A 20,800-nucleotide genomic window follows, 5' to 3' on the forward strand; every position below is an offset into this window, starting at 1 on the left:
CAGCAATCCCTTGAATTCTGGAGTTTCAATTAGTGCAAATCCTGAAGGCGAAGATCGCGATCTACTCAAATCAATAAGGCTTACTGAGACTGACATCAGGTAGCGCTGATGAGGCCAATCCGGTAAAAAGATCAAATTACATGCCTATTTTAGAGAACAGCGAGACTAACGAAGTCATCACTGTGGATGACCTAGGAACCATTTGTTTAATTAATAAAGACTTACGAACCACGCTCTTAGGAGATGAATGCACAACTGCGACCAAGGGGCCGTAAAGGCGTCTGAAACAGGAAATGGTGCTCAGGGCGAGAAGTTCATGGAGGCTCCTAGGCAGCCCCTAATCCATTTAAAACTAACGCAAGGTAGTACTGCCTCCAAAACACACATATCGATTTAGCGTTTTCTCCGACCCTAGATAGGAAGGGCACTCTGTGAACTACGGCCTCTGGAAGAAGAAGGAATAAGAGGCACAGAATTTCTTTAGAAAGTCGAGAGCCGCTAACAATTGATGTGTGTCACGAATCACATAAAGAATGTGTTTGTCACCTCCCAAGGTCCTCCTCGAATCTGGATCAAGAGGAAGGAATGGCTAGTAAATATAGCCCACTTGGGATCAACACAAATACATTTTTTTTATTTATTTATTTGTTTTGGTAGCAAAAATTAATTTACACCTTGACAAATAGTACATAGCACATATAAAACATATATCATATAAAAGTCATAAAAAAAAACAGCCAAAGTTAGTCAATACTTGAGTAACTAAAAGATAATAAAAACACTTGAGTACATTTCCAATATATCATCAATGATCAAATATCACAAGTGGAGGTCTACAACAACAGATAGCCTGCCTAACATAAGCTAACAATGATGGTGTGGCATCGCTACCCTCCACCAGCTTAAACACTCCCACAAACAGTTGGCTAATACCATCAATCATAAGAATAACAAAATCTCAGACACCCAAAAATTTTTTACCCACTCCAAATGGTCCTATTGAGAGCCAACAATTGCTCCTCAATTAATGTAACAAGTCTGACAGTTGCTAGTATGATGGAGTTTGAATTTCCCTGCATACATCTCAGCCATACTAAGTGACATTCATACAGAGAGAGAGAAGTAAGATATGCGACCAGACAACATTGCCTCTGTTTGAGAAAGAAGTTGCAGTACATAAAGAGATGTTCCAGAGTTTCGGGCTCAGATGTATTTAGGCAAAATCTGCATCCCTCCCATTTTGCCAAAGCCCTATAACAATCCCAATTCCTAATACGAGCACCCGTGTGGATAAGGTCCAGGCGGAAGCGCATATAGGACCTTCTTGCTACTTTGTCTGGGAAACATAAAATATATGGTAACCGTGGTGCAACTGCATGCCTGAAAGTGGCATATTCAGTAAAGGAGGAGTAGGTTCCAATCTGATCAGAAATATGAGCCCAGGAATTTTTGAAGAAGCGCCTTTTGACTTTGGCAGGGGTATTTATCAAATCATCCTGCGTCATATTCAATGAACTTAAAATCGCATGTGTCGTCTCTTTCACCTCACCTTGAGGATCGAAATTGGACACTTTCCAGCAAGCATTTCCTGAAAGTCCTCATAGAGTGAGTTTGGGGGTGGAGAGATCATTTTAGAAAATGCAGATACAGTCCGCCAAAGGTATTTGTCTTCTAATGGATATAAGCCCAATTCATGTATGATTATAGCGTTGGGTAGATATCCAGGAAGCCCCAAGATCTTCTTCCAGAGTTTGCCTTGTAGGAGATTTAAGAGGGGCCCCAAGTTCAGAAGGCACATGTCGACTGCATATAGGAGAATGGGCTCTATTTTCATAGTATAATATTGTATGAGAGGCAGGAGGGAGTAACGACAATATTTGATAAAGATAATTCTCATTTGGGCCAGAAGTGGGTTAAACTTTGAGTTCAACACTGTACGCCACTTGCTAGCAGACGTCCCATTCGATAAGTGATAGCCCAGATACTGAATCTCTTCTTTTCTCACAATCGGCTGGGCATTTATTGTAAGGTTGAATCTAGGAAGCTTTTTTTTTGCAGTGAAAACCAATATGTGTGATTTAGCTGAATTAATGGTCATGTTATTCAGCTTACAATATTCACCAAACAAATTTAATTTATTTTGGAGTCCAAACGGCACTCTATCGAATATTATGATGTCATCGGCAAATGCTAGCCAATGGAGCCGCATAGAACCCAGTATAACTGGGAAAGAGTTGGAACCCTGCCAAATCTTGTCGATATCGGCAAGGTAAAGATTGAATAGGACTGCAGCCAAATTGCAGCCCTGTTTAACACCTATATATGTAGGTATGTTGTCAGTCAATAGCCCTTCCGCAGTAATACGGGCCCGGTAGGATGTATTCTGGTGTAATGCTGCGATTAACGCTACTAGTGGAGACGGTATACCATAAGCCAGCATCTTTTGCCATAGCCGGGTGCGAAGTACATTGTCAAATGCAGCCGAAAGGTCCAAAGCCGCCATATATATGGTGCCGTTGGACTTAGAATGTGCATTCCGATGAAGATGGGCTAAAATAGAAGCATTTAGTTGGGTGCCCATTGCTCTTCGAAAACCAACCTGGGCTTTGGACAGAATTTTTAGGTCGTGTATGTAGACTTCCAATTCTGAAAGGATCATTTGTGCGAAAATTTTCCCAGCTGTATCTATAAGGGCAATCGGCCTGAAGTTTAGAGGATTATTTAACGCACCCTTTTTATGTATTGGAATAATTATGGCGGTCAGCCATGATGTCGGAATTTTGCCAGTTTTGTAGATCAGCTGCTAGCAAGGAAGGAGATAACTGGCCCAGAAATGAGGATCGTCTTTTAGAACACAAGGGGGGAGCCCATCTGGACCAGCTGCTTTTGAAAACTTCAATTGGGAGATTGCCCATATAATATCTTTTATGTCCCAGGGACAGACTCGCGGAAAGGGCAAATACATATTTCTACTTTCTTTTTTGGAATGCATAGTTGACAAAGCATATTTTTGGGAAAAAAACTTCTCCCATTCGATTCCCGAGATGGTCGCCACAGAACGAGTATCCGCCTTGCCTGACGGGTTTCTTAAAATGGCCCATAATTCTCGAGTTTTTTTTTTGCAGAGCAGACTAATCATATGTTGATTGGCGAGGGTGTAGGCAGCCTGGCGGAGATGCTTTATTTGGTGCTTAAAGCCCCTAATGATGTAGTTTTTTTCACGATGATAGATGATAGGACTGAGTGACATTTTTCTTATGTTAGCCAGTTCTCAATTTTTTTGCTTTTTTAAGGTTGCTATCTGATTCAAATTTGGGTGGGCATCTAAAAAGATATCTTTACCCAAGGTGTCCTTTACTAGGGATATTAAATGTGTCTGAATCATATTGCTGTTTCTTTCGTTAATTTTTTCAATATTCGCCAGCGATATGAGGTCATCTTGGCATGATATGAGATCTCTATTCACCAGGAACGCCAGTTTCCTACACACGACAGGATTCCAGTTGACAGAGATGGAGTTTCTGTCGGGAGCCGCCAAACAGACAGGAGGTGAAAACATATAGACATCACACCCCATATGGAGTTCAGAACACAGCATATGGTGGTCGCTCAGGCCCAGATCCAACATTGAAACTGGTTCAAGCAACCCAGAACCCACTTTGGATGCAAGGACATAATCAATGAGGGATGAGGCATTGCCCCGTGACCATGAAATATGTAAAGAGTGAGGTGCCAAATGAATCGGGTAAATGCCCCATTTCTCAAAGAAACTTGACAATTGGTACCCTCTATGAGAAGCTTGTTGAGCATAAGAGGAGGAAGAAGTAGGATAGCATAGTATATTAGAAAACTGGAGGTATGAATTTAAATCACCACCGATCACAATTTCATGATTGGGGCATGAGACTGAAGCATGACCCAAAATTCTGTCAAGATCCTCCAAGAGAGAAGAGAGGGAGACTGACCTAGGATTCCAATACAACGACATTAAAAGCAAGGGCAAGACCTTAGCGTGTTCAAACGACAGCTCCACTAAGATGCATGATGTCGAAGTATCCAGAATAGAAGCCACTGTTTTTAAACCATTTTTAATAAGAATAGCAATACCCCCAGAAGGACGGCCTGCAAGTAAACGGCTGGCTGGAACAGAAAAACTGGAATACACGTCGAGAGAAATCTCATTTAGGCACATCGTTTCCTGAAGGAAAAGTATGTCGGGTTTCTTGTCAGGGGCAACCCGCTTATGCCATTCAACCAGGTTGCCCAGGCCACAACAATTCCAAGATGAGATAGTCAGACTGGCCAGTTATGAGCCTGGAGAGGGCCCCTTAATGGCTGCAGCTGTTTTTATCAGGGGTTCCAGCCAAGCTAGCCCACTCAGTACTTGGGTTAGTGATGCTAATTGAAGTGATAATTGAGTAACCTGAGAGTCGGACGACTCTATACCTAGCCCCACTGTACATGCTGGCAAAGTGGGAGGTACCCAGTCAAGAAAAGCCCATGCACTATCCATATCCGGAAATAGGCATGGTGTAAGACCAATGGAGTGAAAATCCTCAGCAAACTCCAACAGCATTTTAGTTATAATCTGCGATTGGACTCTGCAGAGGGCTCTATGGTTGTTATGGGTTGCCAATTTGACCCAATCGAGGTCCTTAGATGAAAGATTCCTGAGAGCTGGAATTTGAAAAAATGAATTCATCAGAAATGACCTGTTTATACGAGCCGGGCCGTTTGTCTCTAAATTACTAGTCCAACCAAGGATTAGTTTCATGTCCTTTGGTGTATGCGTAAAGGACTAGGCGTCAGGAAAAGATTTTCCAACCGCAATATGCGGGAGGTGCATAGCCTCTACATTGGGAGGCCGTGCCGGAGACGCCAAAATCACAGGCGCTTCCGGAAGCAGGGAAGGACAAGCGCGATCTTCACTTACGGCAACAGGAGGTGCTAAAGGAGTAGCAGCTGCATCCTTACCGACCAAAGACCCTTCCAACTGTACGGGAGCACTGCTTGGGCTCACAGCAAGTGTCACTGTCGCCTCAGCTGGAATCATAGTGCTCGCCTTTCTAGGTTGGATGTTAGGAAAGAAGGAATGGAGCTGAGATTGCAGCTTGACCGTGGGAGTTCCTTGAGGGGCACGAAGGGCGATCTGAGTATTGTCATTTTTCAAGGCTGCAATTTGTAGATGTTTCCTGCTTTCCTCGTCAAGATCACATAAGGCTAAACCTAAGTCGTCGTGGCAATTCCCAATACCCACATTTACTTTAGATTCAGAGATCGAGTGGGCGCAAACCGGGGTTGGTGTTTTAAAGCTAGCTTTCTTTTGACTAGCCTTAGTAAGGTTTAGGCGTTTTTGAGCTCTAAGGAAGGACTTCCTTGCTTTACGCGAGACAAAGTGTCTTCCTTCATGCACCACAGGTCCCTCCTCCAAGTCTGAACATAAATCTGTCACCGTCGATACAGGACTAGGCGGGGCCTCGATAATGTCAGTCAGGGCGGAGGGACTGTCCGGAGGGGCAGCAAAACCTTGAGTACCCACGGATCTCTCTCTTGAGGAGTCTATTGGGTCCAGTTGATGTTGGGTTGCAGCTAGCTTATAAAGAAGCTGCTCTACCTGTACTAGACGTTCATGCTGGAGTTTAAGAACCTCCACCAAGTCTATGACCTCCGAATTTGCATGCTCCAACATACCCGGGTTTACCCCTTTCACGACCTGGGAGCAAGAAGTCTGTGGGGAGACTATGGAACACATTTCCGGATCAGTCTGGGAACCTTGATTGAAAGTTGAAATAGAGGTAGGGATCTGAGGTGGTCTAGCTGGAATATTCTCCAGCATTTTTTCCAGATGGGCCAGATAGAAGGATCTGGAATGTTCTTCAGCTAGAATAAAGCCTTCCAGTCTGGCCATCTTGTCTTTCATAAGAGATAATGAAGACTGCATCTCTCTTATGGAGCAATGTGTCAGCTCATGCCCCTTGTCCAGCAAGTTGAGAATACGTGAAATTACTGGGAAGTTAAAGGGTTCATTGAGCTGAGAATGTGAGCAGAAGTCCTCTGGGGTAGAGGCCGATCTAACTTCTCCCTTTAGAGCTGCAAGGTCTGCCTCTTCATTCACTAAAGAGAAGGGGACCGCACCTCCTACAGAGAAAGGCCCTACCGACATCTCGCCGCCAGTCTGAATGTTGTCATAGAGGGAGGCGGGGCCCCCTTCCAAGACCCTTTCACTGTTAGTTTCAGAGGGGAGGTGAAAGTGAACTTGTTCACGAAAGGGAAACGCAGTCGACGCAGGAGACGAAGGTCCCAAAGAGAGCCGCACTCTTTTACTTAATTCGCTGACAATGGTAGGTGCCAAAATAGACGTGTCAGTGATACACGGGAGGCCTCGAAGGCCTTGTATGGAGGAACAGTCTAAATCAAGGCCGTGACTAGACACGACACCCTCATCTCCGACAAAGTCGTTGGCTTCTTGGACTGAGAATGCTGACACAGCCAAGGATGGAGGCGGTCCATGAGAAGAGGCGGGGATGACCAAAGATGGTACCGCCGATATGACAGTCTTGTTACACCCCACCTGGCCCAGCCCAACCCCCCTCTCTATTAAGAGGTTTGACATAGGTAGTGAAGGTGCAGATGCTGCCAGAAACAGGGGAAGAGGAGTCAATTGGATGTGAGTAACAGACTCTTTAACGGGTTCTGGCGGAGAGGAGCCGGTTTTACAGCCACTTCTTAAAGTCGGGCTCATACTCAACCGCTGAACACACCCCAAAACCAAACAGTAAGACCCACCCCTTTTTGCCCAAGGAGAAGGGTAGTGCCAAACAACAAAATGCCAGATACTGTACTAACACAAGCCCACACTTCAAGAAATGTCCTCTATAGATTCACTAAGAGATTTACCAAAGGGTAAACATAGCCTCTAAACACATAAAAGTAGCATATTAGAATTATGTCAGAGTTGTTACACATATGACACGTCTTGGACACGATGAAGAAGGTGCCCCACACAGGGAACCTCCCCAGGGACTATCTCCCCCCGGTTCTCAAAATGGTAGACCACAGTATCAAAGTTCGCAGCAAAAAGTGTCAAATGGATTGCACTGTGTTTGTGAGAAAAAAAGGATATCAAAGCATTCGCCACACTAGGCCATGCAAGACGCTGCAGGAAGCCTGAAAACCGCCTCCGCCCTCCGCGCTCCCCGCGAACCGCGAACAGCCAACAGTACTTAGATTGTACTTGGCAGGTGCGCGGGTGCGCGAGGAGGCTGAGTTTTAACGAGGCTTCCTGGGCGTCACACGACACGAGGGGGCGGGGCCTCCTCTGAAAGGGAAACCTAAGGGGGAGGAACACAAAAGGGAGAACGTTAAGCCACACCTCCAGGGAAACGCTAGGGAGATACACACTTAGAACAATAAGGCAGCAAAAGATAGAGTAGCGAGAAAGGTTCCCTGCCCAGGGAACAAATCAAGTGAAAGAGTACAAGTCGTGGGCAGGGACAAGTCGAGTAGTAAGAAACAGTCACCTCCTTTCCTCAATCGAGGGCCAGGCAAACTGTGTGTAACACAGTGAGACGTCCTCCTGGCTTTCAGGGACTCCAAGCCATACACACGGCAACCGGAGGCAGAAGCGCGGTGCAGCGCGAAACAAAGTCGGCGCTGTGAAGAAAAAGATCCAAAGGACAGGGCAGTCCAGACCAAGTCCACAGCCAACAGTACTTAGATTGTACTTGGCAGGTGCGCGGCGCGGGTGCGCGAGGAGGCTGAGTTTTAACAAGGCTTCCTGGGCGTCACACGACACGAGGGGGCGGGGCCTCCTCTGAAAGGGAAACCTAAGGGGGAGGAACACAAAAGGGAGAACGTTAAGCCACACCTCCAGGGAAACGCTAGGGAGATACACACTTAGAACAATAAGGCAGCAAAAGATAGAGTAGCGAGAAAGGTTCCCTGCCCAGGGAACAAATCAAGTGAAAGAGTACAAGTCGTGGGCAGGGACAAGTCGAGTAGTAAGAAACAGTCACCTCCTTTCCTCAATCGAGGGCCAGGCAAACTGTGTGTAACACAGTGAGACGTCCTCCTGGCTTTCAGGGACTCCAAGCCATACACACGGCAACCGGAGGCAGAAGCGCGGTGCAGCGCGAAACAAAGTCGGCGCTGTGAAGAAAAAGATCCAAAGGACAGGGCAGTCCAGACCAAGTCCACAGCCAACAGTACTTAGATTGTACTTGGCAGGTGCGCGGCGCGGGTGCGCGAGGAGGCTGAGTTTTAACAAGGCTTCCTGGGCGTCACACGACACGAGGGGGCGGGGCCTCCTCTGAAAGGGAAACCTAAGGGGGAGGAACACAAAAGGGAGAACGTTAAGCCACACCTCCAGGGAAACGCTAGGGAGATACACACTTAGAACAATAAGGCAGCAAAAGATAGAGTAGCGAGAAAGGTTCCCTGCCCAGGGAACAAATCAAGTGAAAGAGGACAAGTCGTGGGCAGGGACAAGTCGAGTAGTAAGAAACAGTCACCTCCTTTCCTCAATCGAGGGCCAGGCAAACTGTGTGTAACACAGTGAGACGTCCTCCTGGCTTTCAGGGACTCCAAGCCATACACACGGCAACCAGAGGCAGAAGCGCGGTGCAGCGCGAAACAAAGTCGGCGCTGTGAAGAAAAAGATCCAAAGGACAGGGCAGTCCAGACCAAGTCCACAGCCAACAGTACTTAGATTGTACTTGGCAGGTGCGCGGCGCGGGTGCGCGAGGAGGCTGAGTTTTAACGAGGCTTCCTGGGCGTCACACGACACGAGGGGGCGGGGCCTCCTCTGAAAGGGAAACCTCCTTTCCTCAATCGAGGGCCAGGCAAACTGTGTGTAACACAGTGAGACGTCCTCCTGGCTTTCAGGGACTCCAAGCCATACACACGGCAACCGGAGGCAGAAGCGCGGTGCAGCGCGAAACAAAGTCGGCGCTGTGAAGAAAAAGATCCAAAGGACAGGGCAGTCCAGACCAAGTCCACAGCCAACAGTACTTAGATTGTACTTGGCAGGTCCGCAAAATACATTGGCAGCCCTAAATGCGACCCTGGTGCCTTTTACAAAACACTACGAGAGTATAAACGATCAACTCAAGGACCACACGACTTTGTTGGCAAAGGTGCATCCAAAGGTGGTGCTTGTAGAAGGCTTTATTACAGCAAACCAAGATAAACTGGATAAGAACACAGCACAAATAACCAATATACTGCACAGTATAATAGACTCAAACATCGATGAAAAAAACTAACAGAGATCACAACAATCTGTACTGACCTCAATAGAACCGAAAGATGGACTCCTTGAAGAGCCTAGCACTCAATTTACAGATGCCTTAAGAACTCATTCGGACAAGAGAGCCGCCACAAAATCCAAAAAAGGACATGAAGAGCATTGGCCATCCTTGCTCAGCAGAAACTCAAACAATGATTTTGATGACAAAGCAGCCACCATCCTTGGATAACGACCAGACACAGGTCGTCTTGAGTATAGAGAACTGTAGACTACCAGAGCCAACAAAGGGAGCCCTCAGTGCTAATGAGGTTGAAGATGTGAGTTCAGATGAGTTGGAAGTGAGAGAGTTGATGAGCAATGTTCAAGAGACCGATCCTTGCTGAAAGATAAGGGTCGAGTTTGTCATTCCCAGCAAGAGAAAGAATATCCAATCTTGACAAAAAGAACTGGGGTGAATCATGGGGATGTGTCAACACAACCGCAACCGGGTACGCAGAAAGCAGTACAAGCAAACCCCCCTCAATGCAAACAACCATCACAACTGCAACAACTGCAACATTTAAAACAAAACTACAAATCAGAAGCTTCTGAAAAAACAGAGGTCAAATGTGTCCGTTCGTTCGTTCAAAAAGTAGTGCTACCTGACTGCCCAATTGAACCACCTAAGTGTAAACCAAATAAGTACATGAACGTCGGGCTAGATATGCCTTGTCGAGAGGCCATACGACCCCAGAATTCCCAATTGGATGCCATCTCCGACGATCTTATGAACTTGTCAACGTATTCAGTTACAGATGAGGACACCTCTGGTGATCAGTCCCAAGTCCTGAGGGAAAGTAATGATCAACTGCAACATCAGAATTCCAGACCTCTCTCTTTCTATGATTCGACTGAAGATCTAACAGAGATGAATGAATCCCTAGCTAAGAGTCCCAGCACACAGTTAGATTGTGATAATGCACAAAGCTCTATTAATCAGAATGTTCATTTGACCTAGTCTGAAAGGGATACTGAAACTATTGAACTCCCGATTGACATATGGAAACGCTGACAGAAGTACCAACTTCGAAGAGTCAGATGATTACTTCACAAACATAGAGAACAAATATACACGAGAACATACTAATGCTTCAAGTAAGAGGACGATAAACCTCTGAAGCCCGATCGAAGCGAAGAGGAAGACCTCCCCTGAACAGAGGAAACCTGCGTTCCTCTCTCAGATGCAGTTGAATGAAAACCAGGAAAATAAATGATGACCATTGGCCTACAACATTGGCACCCCATGGAGGAACAAATTTTGAGTCTGAAATCAAGACCTATCCCTGATACAGCTAGATTTCTAGCTGACCAAGTGGACGAGAATTGGAAAAAGGAACATGCACTGAGAAGACCTTCTGCACCTCAATTTCAGACTCTACAGGGTAAACGCCTGAATTTGAAATTAAGATCCGACAGCGTGCCAACGAGATCTGTCCAGAAGTATGTGGATAAGAACTTTAAAAGGGAGGGGGCTCAGAGGAATTCTAAGAAAACCACCAGCGATACAAAGTGTTTGATAATAGAACGCATTCTCCATATTAATGATGGGTTGATTTTGAATCGAGAAAATGTACTGAGATTATTTCATCACATCCCAAAGCTCTGTCTAATAACCTCAAACGACATGCAGATTCTAGAATTCCTGGAAGAAGACAGGCTAGATAAGGTTGCAATACATCAGGTGTCAAATTTGGTCAAATATTCCTTGCTGGAAGAGGTTTCAAGCCTTTTAACTTTGGGCTTTGATTTAACAGAGTTGCCTGACAGTCGACAGCCAAGACCTCCCTCTCAGTCTAAGGGGGTGGATGGGTAGCGAAGAGAAGGGGTAAAGCTGGTGGTTCTCTGGCTTATGAAGGGAGGAGAACTAATTAGACCAACAAAGGTAGAGCAGTTACATTAGAACTCTTTGAGAATGATAAAGAAAGGGAGAGTTGGGGCTGGCTAGCTGACGTTCTGGAGAGGAATGGGAAAAGAACTTAAATAGATGACCTCATCCCGGCTAGGGATTTCAAAATAGGGAGTTGGAACTCTAGGGGATTTGCTCATCTATTTGGGAAAGGTGATCTGCAGTTTGTATTTGTATTTGTTTTATTTGTAACGCTCACCATCAGGCCCGGAGGCATCAGGGCGCAACTTGTGCAGAGTTACATACAGAGCATATAAACATACATAATTTCATGCACGGGCAAATGTACATACATAATAATTAGCGAGTAAAACAATATACATAATTTACAGAGCAAATGTTGACATATAGATAAAAATGTACAGCAGGCGAGTGGGCCAATGCTAGTAGGGCTGTGGTGTGCAGAGCATGTTTCAATGCTGATTGAAGAGCCATGATTTCGTTTTGGACTTGAATGCGTTAAAAGAATCTTCAGATCTAATGGTGATAGGGAGGGCATTCCATAGCTTGGAGGCAAGGACAGGGAACCTTGCGCCCCCCGGTTTTTGAAGTTTTAATCTAGGGATCGATAAACAGTAGGTCTGAGCGGTTCTTTGAGGTCGGGTAGGCGCATTGATTTGTATGACGTTATTTGCCTGCAGGAGACCTGGTTGAGAGCCCCCTCCACTTTTAGATGGCTATGCTATACATCTGAACCCGGCATTAAAGGGCCTTAAGGGAAGACTAAGGTCCGGTCTGTTGATCGCCATCAGAAAGGTGAAGGGTCTGACCATAGCGACAACGTTCAATTTGAATGGCTATATTCAAATACTAATAATATGAGTCAGCTGTGGCAAGAGAAAAAAGGAGAAATGGATGGTCCTCTTTAATTTATAATGGAATCATGAAGTTGAGGGAGCTCGAAATGTTCAACCATCAATTTTGGGCTTTTTGGACAATTCTTTTGAAAAGTGGAACAATCCAGTTGTAGTCATTTGTGGCAAAGATATTCATGTTTCATCTACACTGTCTGAGAAAAGAGGCTATGCCTGGAGACCAGCACTAAGTACTAGAGATATTCATCTGATTAATGGCCAAATAGAATGGGACATACCAGCGAGGCCTACTTGGAATAGAGCTGCCAAATATAGTGTAATACATTATGTTTTTGTGTCAGGTAACATGCTGAAACAGAAACTATATTTTGAAATAATTCTGAGTGATCAGAGTGATCATAACATCTTGAATTTGACATGCAGGGGCTGGTGGTCTGAGATATTGGAGGTCTATCCTACAGTTGTAATGTCAACAAGTGGCCAAAATAGGCTGGTTATAAATGAAGCCAAAATTGTCCAGCTGACTGAAAGATTTGTTACTCAGGTGAGCTGTACATCTAAAAGCCGGATAGCGGGTGCATTGGAGTATACTCGCTTTGTGGTTAACTTTGCAGAAAAGAAGTACATGGGAACTAAACATGCTTCTCTCATTTGACGAAGAGAAATTTCAAATCGGAGTTGAGGAACATTCAGAGAGCAAATGGTGACCCTATAACAGCTGTTAAAAAAATGAAACAGCGCTATCACAACTGAGTGAGATCTAGGAAACATGACATGTATCAACGAGTCGCAGAAATGATGCTACAATTGATAGTGACCAAAAACAGAAGTCAAATTCGGAAGTTGATCAACTCACTTAGTGCACCCCAGATCGTTGACAGTTAATGCAGTCCCAGCAGGGAGGTAGGTTGATCATTTCACCTCTTTATTTTCAGGAGACCCTACCCACCAGATAGGGAGGGAGGTTCACCACCCTGTGAAATGAAGGTTCTTTATGGAGAAAGAAGATATTGTAGAATTAATCAAGAAAGCCAGTAACTCGTGAGCTACAGACGGAATGACCAATGGCATGCTAAAAATAGATATAATATTGTGGGCAGAATTTTTGTGGAACCTTTTTAAGTATAATAGAGTAAATAGGAGGGTTCTGCAGACATGGAAATCATTGGTGGTGGTGCCAATTTTCAAGAAGGGGGATAGATCAGATCCACGAAATTAAAGGCCTATCGCCCTCCTTGATGTGGCGGGTAAGATCTTTGCCTCACTGGTGTCTTGTCTAGCTGGGCATTTTCAAGTGGCCTCTTTGACCCTTTACAATCCGGGTTTGTTAAAGAAGTAGGCACTTCATTGAATGGGTTTCGGTTGAATATCTTGAAGACCAGGGCTGTGAGAAATAAAAGTAAGACTTATTTAGCTTTTATAGACCTGGCTCAAGAGTTTGATACAGTTGATCGTGGCAAGCTTTGGGCAAAATAAAATTTATGGGGATGCCCTAAGGATATCTCGGGTGAAATCAAGGAACTGTTTTCAGAAACATCATTGAGAGTTAAGTTAGATGACAAGGGTCGTTATAAATAACCTATCATATCATATCCCGATAGAAAAGGGTCTTAAACAAGGCTGCCCTCTTCAGCCTCTTTATTTCAGACATGCATAAAACCTTGAAACGGTTAGACACTTTCCCCTGAATATTGATGGAAAACCTTTGGATCGACTGCTGTACGCAGATTATTTGGTCTTAATAGACCAGACACCAATAGGACTACAGCGACAGCTGAATGCCTTGTTTAAATACATTCAGGAGAATGGTTTAAAAATAAACACAGATAAATCAAGAATCTTAGTGCTATGGACGGCTAAAGAAAGAAGCACTTATTTGTCTACCTTGCAGAATAGGACTCTGCGAAAAGTCACTTAATTTACATACTTGGGCCTACATCTGAACAGTTTTTACGGGAGAAAGTGAAAAACGTGGCAGCTCAGGGCTGAGTTTTATTAAAGAGATGAACAAGTTACTTACCAACTGGTACCATTCTTTCGATTGGATGTTCCTCCAACGTATTCCATCCAGCTTTGCTGCTCTTCGGAAATGTTTTCGGCAGAGGGTGCCATGCGTCGATGTCGCCGAGTCAATGGTCCCTCGAAGGCCTCCGTCGAGGGTGACGTCATCGGGTGTATAAGTAGCACAGGCGGCGCCCGTTGGGCTCAGTTCTGTTTTTCCCCCTTTTTATCTTTGATCTTGTACTGTGTAGATTGTGTTGGCAGACAGTTATGAAGCTTGCGAGATTTGAGATGGCAATAACCCGGAAAAATCTACAGAGGGGTAGGCTGGGAGGGCGATGAGGAATACGTTGGAGGAACATCCAATCGAAAGAACGTTACCAGTTGGTAAGTAACTTGCTCTTCGAGTGGATTGTGTCCTCCAACGTATTCCTCATCTTAGATAGACTCCCAAAGCAGTATGGACAATTCCTCTGGAGGAGGGGGGTAGATTTTTTCGATACTCTTAGATGGCTGAGTATAGTACTGCTTTTCCAAAAGTTAGCTCCCTAGACTGGGAAGCATCCAGGTTATAGAATTTTGAGAAGATGTGTAGCGAAGACCAAGTTGCTGCTTCATAAATGGATCTTATTGGAACACCTCTTTGAAGGGCCGTGGAGGAGGCGATGCCTCTGGTAGAATGAGCCCTTAACCCCTCCGTAGGGTCTTTTTGAGCTAGTCTGTAGCATTCTGAAATGCAAAGCACAATCCAGCGTGAAATTGTCTGTTTTGTCACTGATTGACCCAGTTTCCTTCCTGTGTAACCTATAAACAGCTGGTTGTCCACTCTAAGTCTGGAAAGTCTAGAGATGTAAAAGCTTAAAGCTCTTTTAGGAACGAACCTGTGTAATCTTTACCTCCTCCGTAGATGGATGGGGTGGAGGATAGAATGTGGGTAAGACAATTTTCTGACTTAAATGAAAATCAGATATTACTTTCGGTAAAAATGATGGTTTTATCCTCAACACAACTCTGTCCTTATGGAACACAGTATAGTGTGGCCCAGAAGACAGTGCTTGCAATTCGCTCACTTTTCTTGCTGATGTTAGAGCAACCAAGAAGGCTGTTTTCCACGTTAGTAATCTTAATGGACACGTGTGCATAGGCTCAAAAGGAGCACACATTAAGAATTTTTGGACTAAATTTAGATCCCAGATCGGTACCTGAAATGGGTGAGGAGGAAAAACATTAGTGAGTCCTTTTAAGAATTGTATTATGAAAGGAATTTTGAAGTAGAAGCATTCTTCCGATGAGCGCTTGAAAATGGAAAGCGCTGCAAGGTAACCTTTTATTGTTCCAATATTCAGACCTCTATGTGCTAGGGTCAGAAGGAAAGATAATACTTCCGGAATAGAACATAGAAAAGGATCGACATTCTTTTCTCTGCACCAGTTGCAAAACTTTTTCCAACGGCAACGGTATAGAGACTTTGTTGCTGGCCTTCTTGCCGAAAGCAACACCTCCATAACGTCATCTGGAAGGTTCCAATCCCTGTATCTCAGCCTTTGAGATACCAAGCATGAAGGTTGAGCGTTTTGACCTCTGGATGGAGAACCTGACCTTCCATTTGAGAGAGAAGGTTCTCTCTTTGAGGAAGACGTACTGGAGGACAGATGGACATGTCTAGAAGGTCCGGGTACCACGTTCTCCTGGCCCAATCCGGGGCAATTAGGATCATGCGGCTCCGAAACCTTCTCAGCCACCTGATGACCTAAGGAATGACGGGAATCGGAGGGAACGCGTACAATAGTGGGAAATTCCACTCCACCACAAACGCGTCCCCCAGGGCTCCTCTCGGGGGAAATTCCCTTGAGCAATACCTTTCGCATTTTCGGTTGATTCCGGTTGCAAACAGGTCTACTTGACGGGTTCCCCAAAGGGCGAAGATCTCTTGAATGACTTCCTGAGCCAGTTCCCATTCGTGGGATACCATGCTCTGCCTGCTCAGAGCATCTGCCATCATATTCTCTTCCCTGGCTAGATGAATTGCCGTTAAAGAGATTCCCTCCTGAATCGCCCAGTACCAGAGCTGCATTGCCTCTCTGCACAGGGGTAGTGACCCCACGCCTCCTCTTTTGTTTAGGTAGTGCATGGCCACTGTGTTGTCCATCATTATCAGGACATTCTTTCCCCTGACAGATGGCAGGAAGGCCTTCAGCGCTAGTATGATTGCCCTCAGCTCTAAAAGGTTGATATGTAGTTTGGACTCCGATGGAGACCAACGACCGCTGATTGTCAAATCGTTGGCATAAGCTCCCCACCCCAGGAGTGAGGCGTCCGTCACTACTGTGATCTCTGGCCATGGTTGCCAAAAAGGTTCTCCTTTTAGGATGTTCTCTGTACAGGTCCACCATAGAAGGTCTTGTCTGACCTTGTTCGGAATCTGAAGAAGATCCGTCATTTGACCCGAGAACTGGGACCACTGAGTCTTTAGGGCCCATTGAAGGGATCTCATCCTCAAGCGTGCCTCTGGCACCAGAAAGATGCAGGATGCCATGGGGCCGAGCAACCTTAAAAAGTCGTAAGCCTGGAGACTTTGGGCCTTTTGGAATTTGGAAACCATCTGAAGAATGTCTTGAGCCCTCGTCTTGGGAGGCAAGCTCTTTCCCAAGGATGTGTCTAATACAGCTCCTATGTACTGAAGCTGTTGGGAAGGTGTCATTTGAGACTTCTTTAAATTGAGGGAGAAGCCCAGTTTGTGGAGGAAGTGGCAGGTGACTTTCAGATGACCCAGTGCTTGCTCAGCAGAGCGTGCTCTGATCAACCAATCGTCCAGGCAGGGGTAGACATGAATCCCCCCCCCTCCTGAGGTGCGCTGCCACCACTACCATTAACTTGGTGAAGACCCTCGGGGCGGAGGTCAACCCGAATGGCAGGACTCGAAACTGATAGTGTGAGTCGCCAACTACGAACCTCAGGTATTTTCTGCGGCACATGAAAATAAGCATCCTGGAGGTCCAATGACACCAACCAGTCCTGGAGTTGAAGGGCCTGAAGGATCTGAGAAAGGGTAACCATCTTGAACTTGTCCTTCCTGAGGAACTTGTTCAAGTTTCTTAAGTCCCAGATGGGTCTCAGTCCTCCGTCCTTTTTGGGGATCAAAAAATACGGGGAGTACCAACCCTTGTTCCTCTCCACTGCAGGTACTGGTTCTATAGCACCTTTCTCCAGCAGGGTTAGAACTTCTTGCTGTAGGAGCGGGTTTGAAAGTTTCAACGGGTGTCTCCCTGGTGGATTGCTTTGAGGTTGCTTTAGAAAAGGAAGGCAATAGCCTTAGGCTATTATTTCCAGAGCCCAAACATCTGAAGTAATGGCTCGCCATTCTTGCAGATGCTGCGACAGCCTGCCTCCTACAGGTGTTTTGTGGTGCAAGTCCTCAAAGTGGTTTTGTGGCGGATGTTGCAGCTGCTGATGGCAAAGAGGCTGCAGCTGGAGCTGGCTTAGCACGTTTTCCTCGTCCACCACGAGTGGCCTTTCTTTGGCCCCTTTGACTGGCCATTCCTCTCGTCTTCCCGTATGAGGTGTAATAACGATAGGATCGTCCCCTCCATGATTGCCCTTGCGCACGAAAAGGCTGACGTTGCCTAATAGCAGCTCCTAAGGATTTTGCCGCTGCTTTTTCGGTCTGCAACCTCTCAATGCTCTCGTCAGCCTTGTTGCCAAAAAGGTGAGACCCGTCAAAAGGCATGTTCATGAGGCGGTTCTGTATGTCCGGTGCAAAACCCGACTTCCGTAACCACGCAAACCTGCGCATTACCGTGCTAGTGCCCATGGACCTGCTTACACTATCCGCAGTGTCCAATCCAGATTGAAGGGATTCCTGCATGGCCTCCTTTCCATCTCTAACGATGGCTAGGAAACCTTCCCTTTCTTCCCTTTCTGGTATGTGCTCCGCCGCCATTGCGATGCACTCCCATAGGGTGTACGAAAATGTTGGCAAGGCACATGTGGAGTTGGCAGATTTTAATGCCATACTCCCGGCTGAAAATACCTTCCGTGCCCAACCATCCACACGCTTATCGTCCCTGTCTGGAGGGATAGACGGGTACGGAAGTTTGTTGGAAGCTGTGGCTGCTTGTATGACCAAACTCTCGGGAGTTGGATGTTTTGACAGATATCCGGAGTCGCTACTGGCTGGGCGGTATTTTGATGCGAGGGATTTATTTACCGGAGGAATAGAATCCGGAGTTTCCCAATTCTTGGCCAACCTGTTTTGTAAGGCTACATGAAAAGGTAGTACTGGGTCTTCAGTGGGACCATGGTCCAATATGTCTGTTAAATCGTCCTGGACGAATTGGGCTGGTGGTCTAGCCCATCCCAAGTAATCTACCACCTTGGTCATTAACTGACGGTAAGATGGACTGTCATGCTCTCCTGGATCTGGTCTACCAAAGTCATTCTCAGGAGAGGTGTCAATGCCACTTGCATTGTGTAAAGACTCCACCAAATCCCTCATTCCGCTTTCCTCTGAGATTAAGCATTCTGGGACATTTGGGGTGCCATACTCCAATCCAAAAGGTACATTTTCCTCCTCGGATTTCTCCTGTTCCTCAAAAATTGAGGTCAAGGATTTGAAAAACTCCTTCCTAGGGAGAGGCTTGAAAACCTTCTCTGGGAGAGGAGGAGGAAGAGGTGTAGTACCAGGCTCTGAAGGAATTACATGTTTTTTAACTTTTTCCTTCTCTTTTTCTGGCTGCCCTGGCTTGGTTGGAGCCTTTGGCGCCGAGGGTTTTGATGACATAGTGGTCGTCGACAGGGTCTGCTTCAAGGGCGTCGAGGCGGCCTTCGATGGTTTCCCCTTCGAGGTGTGATAGGTCTCGGACAGCGTCGGTGACCTCGAGCGGTCGGCTCGACTCGAGCGTTTATCGCTCGGCGTCCTGGAAGGTTCCCTATCCTTCCTTTTACGATCACACGGGCTCGAGTGCGCGCAAGTGTCGGAGCGATGCCGCTCCCGGCCGGCTTCCGAAGAAGGTGCGGACGGCTTCGCCTTCTCAAACACCTCCATCATTTTGACCCTGAATGCTTCCCACTCTTCGGTAGACTAATGTTTTGTGGGGCATTTCATTTTCGGAGACTCGTCCGACGAGGTGGAGGGAGACCTATAGCATTGTTTCTTCGACTTTTTCGACGAAGACGACGAGCGATGAGAATCGCTTCGGGATCTAGATCGATGCCTTTCGCGTTGAGGAGATTTTTCCCCATGGGGTCTCGACTCGACGCTAGAGGCTTTTCGATCCTTCCGACCTACCTGTAGCTTTCCTCTCCTTTCTCGCAAGGCCTTCCCTGTCATCGCCTGACACTTCGAACAGGCCTCCATGTTGTGGCCTTCCCCGAGACACCAGAAACACTCGCGGTGCGGGTCCGTGATCGACATTTTTGAGCCGCATGACTTGCATTTCTTAAAACCCAATCTCGGCGCCGATGACGAGGACATAATTACTTCTCATTATATTATATTTCTTGACAGAACTCGAGGCGCGCCGAATGTCCGAAGCAACGTACTGTGGAAAAACGGAACTGAGGCCAATGGCCGCCGCGCATGCTACTTATACAACCGATGACGTCACCCTCGACGGAGGCCTTCGAGGGACCATTGACTCGACGACATCGACGCACAGCGCCCTCTGCCGAAAAAATTTCCAAAGAGCAGCAAAGCTGGATGGAATACATCTAAGATGAGGAATACGTTGGAGGACACAATCCACTCGAAATGGGCACTTCTCCCTTACACCAGTTGTGCTGTTCTATTGTTTGAAGGTTGTCCGTATTATAACCTAAAGCGCTGAGATCTCTTTTGCACTCCCAGCAAAAGCGTGGGCTGTGCTTGAGGGCTTATTTTGGAAACAAGTACTGAGTTTGCCAAAATGCATACCGATCCAAGTTATAAGAATGGAACTGGGGTTGATATCTATATATGCAATGGTGGTGTGGAAATCTTTGACATTGTATAGAAAATACATACCCACCGAAACCAGTACGCACCTTCAATATGATACTGGCAGCACTAATTGCAGAGTCTGAATTGACACTCGTGGAATGGAAACAGGTATGTTGCGCTATTCTGTCTGAACTTAATATTTTGTGAGAAATCTTGATTTCCAATCCAGTATCTGTCAAATACAAACTATGGAGTAAAGACTGGATATAATCTCAGCAACTAAGACAGTCGTATAGACTCTATACACAATTGGTTCCTGAGGCTCACAATTATAACATCTTGCCCAAGTACTTGGCTACATTTCCTCACAGCTCGCTACGTGCCCAGTACATGCGCTTCAGGCTAAATTTGTATCCTAATTGAGAGGTACTTGCCACAAGAAGGAAACATGCATAAGGGGAGATAAAATGTAGATTATGTATGAACAAGAACTCAGTAGAATTTTTGCAACATTTTGTCCTATTTTGGTCAGCAGAGACTGAGCTAAGATCATGACTATGGGGAAAAATGATTAGTGATCATGACTCGTGGTCTGCGGCGCAATGGTGGTTGGCTTTCACGCAAGGCGATAGATTCTCGTGAATTTTGGTTTATTTAATTTTTTTAACAAAATGTTGACATTACTGATAGGAAGTGCTTAACGATAATGAGTATGTTCTTTACTTACTATGGCTGTGAGCTGCAGTATAATCAAATGTTTGTTTTCTATTTCTCTTCATTTTCTTTTTCTTCTTTTCTCTCCCTCTTTGTTGTAGTTTTTTTAATTTGTTGATAGAACGGAATTGGTCAATTGTTTACTTAGTATTGATTTTACA

At 45.8% G+C, this 20,800-nt stretch overlaps 1 protein-coding gene across 1 annotated transcript in view; it reads right to left on the minus strand.

Annotated features, from left to right (window-relative positions):
• The window catches only part of ASB10 (ankyrin repeat and SOCS box containing 10), a 426,206-nt gene that overhangs the window by 20,619 nt on the left and 384,787 nt on the right, over positions 1-20,800 (minus strand). The gene's annotated exons all lie outside the window — the stretch shown is intronic.

Source organism: Ambystoma mexicanum, chromosome 2p (genome assembly GCF_040938575.1).
Source record: "Ambystoma mexicanum isolate Mex_15411 chromosome 2p, UKY_AmexF1_1, whole genome shotgun sequence".
NCBI classification, from domain to species: domain Eukaryota; kingdom Metazoa; phylum Chordata; class Amphibia; order Caudata; family Ambystomatidae; genus Ambystoma; species Ambystoma mexicanum.